We start from the raw sequence: 3,901 nt of genomic DNA on the forward strand, positions 1-3,901 counted from the left end.
GCGCACGCAGCATAAGCAACAGATATGACAATAGTCTAAGCATGTTTGGGAGCCAGTAATATTTAATAACTAGAAGAGCACTTGGAGGGTGCAGACCTCCGCCAAGCAGTTCATTTCCACCCATATACACGCATGCTGAAAATCGCCCAATTTCCCAAACCAGTGCTGGCAAAAACACAACCTCTAAGGTGGAGCTAAAAAAAAAAAAAGATAACACAGCCATGTGATTTAAAAAAAAAAATCCTTTAAAAACAGGAATCATCTGAAGCAGTTATAATACATTAAAGACAACAGCAAGCTAGTTTCACAGCAGCGGTGGAGGGAGCAAAGCACGAGATTTTTTAGTTGATCCCAATAGTCAAGGCTTGTCATGTCATCCTCCGCAGATCTCCGCCAAGCAGCTATTATGCCAGTCCAGAAACCGGTCCATGTGAGTCCAAATACTTGAATGTATGCTGAGAGATTGTCTTAGCCTGTTTGCCTTCGGATGGTTGATTTCTGTAGTTATTATTAGTGTATTTTAGCGATTTAGATAAGAGTTTTAACTGTTATTTCCAGCAGGTAGACATACTTAGTATGTCCTTTGGTTAATTTCAATCCTTCAGCTATTTAATACCTTTTTTGGGGGGCCTGCAATCACCTATATTATTGATTCTGTACTTGTCATTTTTAAATTGTTGCACTAGATAATAATAGAGTCAATAATATCTTCGCAAATATTTTATTTTCTCCGTATTGAAGTGTATATATATATATATATATATATATATATATATCAAAGAACACAACTGGGGTTCAAAATTCACAACAGCTGTTTCGGCAGCATTTTATTGATGCATTCTAAAAATACATCATAGCAAGAATCCCCCACCTTCAGGTGATTTTAAAACTGACAAAACAGCTGAGGCAGAAATTATAAGTTGACTAGCTCACCAAGGTAGAAGTGAAGATTTTTTTCAAGAACAGTAGAATTTATAAAGACTGCTTGTATGACCTTTATGTGTCTTTATATACCTGTTACATATGAACTGTTCTCCTTTTTTTGCCTAAAAAGGTCTTGAAGCATTAATCACACTTCCTTACACATTTGTTCAAATCCCCAAAATGTTGATTTTTGCTTCTTATTTCCCCGCCAGTTCTTCAGAGTCAGTAACATGAAACTGGCATTTACAAGTAAGTTCTGGGAACCTTTCCCCATTAGATCACCTACATTTCTCCATTTCTCCCTCAATATTTATGACCACATTGTATCTATATTTGAAACCCATGATTTTTATGTTTATGGAGTTTTTTACTAAAAAACTTCATTTTGGTTTGACGAAGCTGTTTGTTTTATTGTTCTCATCTTTGAAGCCATATTTTTTTCTCTTATTTCTTGAACAGAACATAAAGAAAAACAACATAAAGCGTATTTCATTTGTTTGTAATAAATAAAAAATAAAATAAAATTAAAATATATTTTTAAAATTTATTTATTCTCACATTTATTCCAACTGTTTTGGTGTTTTGCTTTTGGTTTGATTATGTATTTTTTAATATCTTATTTTTCTTCTTTCTGGAGATGCAGGAGTGGCTGTGTGGTAAGAAGTTTGCTTCCCAATCACATAGTTCCAAGTTCAGACCCACTGCATGGCATCTTGTGCCAAGTGTTTTCTACTATAGCCTTGGGCTGACCAAAGCCTTATAAATGGATTTGATAGACAGGAAAGAAACCTGTTGTGTGTGTGTGTAAGTGTGTTTGTCCACCACACAAAGGACGGGAGTTTGCAAACAGGTTTATTAACTCTTTAGTGCTCAGATTACCTCTCAAATATAATTCTTTTACTTGTTTCAGTGATTTGGCTGCGGCCATGCTGGAGCACCTCCTTAAAGAGTTTTGGTCAAAGAAATCGACCCCAGGACTTATTCTTTGTAAGCCTAGTACTTATTCTATCAGTCTCATTTGCTGAACTGCTAAGCTATGAAGACATAAGCACACCAGCATCGGTTGTCAAGCGATGGCGGGGGAGCAGACACACACACACATAAATATATACACATAAGACTGGCTTCTTTCAGTTTCCGCCTACCAGATCCACTCACAAAACTTTGGTCAGCCTGAGCTATAGTAGAAGACACTTGCCGAAGGTGCCACGCAGTAGGACTGAACCCGGAATCATGTGGTTGGGAAGCCAGCTTCTTATTTCTTTATTGCCCACATAGAGGGGACAAACAAAGGGATTAAGTTGATTACATCGATCCCAGTGCGTAACTGGTACTTAATTATCGACCCTGAAAAGATGAAAGGCAAAGTCGACCTCGGCGGAATTTGAACCCAGAACGTAGCGACAGATGAAATACCATTAAGCATTTCGCTCGGCGTGCTAACGTTTCTGCCAGCTCACTGCCTTTTTACCACACAACCATGCCTTATTTATTCACATAAAAAAAAAAATTAAAAAGAAATAATGTATTTTCTCATAAGTTTGAGATTTCAGTGCTATGATTAGTTTACACTGACGTTGTAAGACAGGACCTGGCCACGAATTTTTTTTTACCACGAGAGTTCCGGACCCCAGTTACGAATTCGTTTGCATACAGCCAATCAACTGTGAAACTAATTTATGAGTGCATAACAAGTGATGGGTAATAAGATAAGGTCACTTGGGTGAGGAATGACCATGCTTCATTTCTCTTTTAAGAATGCTTGTTGTTTTTGCTCCACCCATGGCTGCCTCTGCGTAGTTATTTGTGTTGTTGTTTACTTTGTAAAGTAGTAAGGGGAGAGGATTGCTAGCACATCACCCTCTACCCATATTTTTCCCATTCACATCTTTACCGTATGGGGCTCTAACAAAATCCGATAATAGATATAGATGCAAATCTATCTAATTGTCTCTTTCTAAAATCAGGCCTAACTCAGCGAACGGTCGACTTCGTTCTTCGTCTTGAGTTTACTTGGTAGGGTGTGTTTGTTAACTTAACAACAAGGTCAAGATGAGCTCCGATTGGCTGTATGCAAATGAGTTCATTACTGGGGTACGGAATTTTTTTTCCACGAGAGTTTGGGACCCCTCGTGGAAAAAAAAAAAAAATCGCGACCTGACCAGTTTGATCATAGAAACGGGAAATATTTTTGCCGGATATGACCGGTTACATAAACATAACTTCATTGGGTCTCTTATTAACGTCGTGAAAATGAAAGAGCCAACCTTAGCATAATTTGAACTCGAAACGTGGAGCAATGAAACTGAATACAACAAAATATTTACTCTGATAAGTGTTCTGCCATTACTTGTTCCTATTCACTGTTTAAAATGTCTTAGAAATGAATGAACGTTCTTGGTTTTATTCTCTTTTCTGAATATAAATCTTTGGAACTATAGAAATAGTTATTCATTGAGAAATGTTATATTTCATAGTGAGAACGATTAATAAAATACATACAGAAAGTGACGCGGTTTTGGCTTTCATACCATTCCTAAAATATGTTTCTGTTGGTGTAAACACTTAAAGACATAAACTAAAATCGTTATACAAAGGGGAACAACTGTAACGATAAAGCATTGTGTCAGTTACTTCCCCTAACAGAATTAAAACTCATTTCTTTGAAACGACGTTAGTTTTATTGGTGAGTTCAAAAAGTCTGTATTGACCGATATGAAGTCAATTGTCATCGTCTACCAAGGCAATTATTTAGTTCTTAGGAACATTTTTCCGGATGCAGACATTCGTAGTTGTCATCGAAATCTCTCTCATTCACTTCGGTCACTTTCTGTTTGTGGTCTGTCTATCGTGTATGTGTGTATATATATATGTATGTATGTATATATGTATGTATGTATATATTACTTGCAGGTATTGGTAGTGCAAATCAGAGGTGCAATCTGTGTGGGTGTTTTTTCAAAACACTGTCTGGTTT

This window comes from Octopus bimaculoides, chromosome 11 (genome assembly GCF_001194135.2).
Source record: "Octopus bimaculoides isolate UCB-OBI-ISO-001 chromosome 11, ASM119413v2, whole genome shotgun sequence".
Lineage (NCBI taxonomy): Eukaryota > Metazoa > Mollusca > Cephalopoda > Octopoda > Octopodidae > Octopus > Octopus bimaculoides.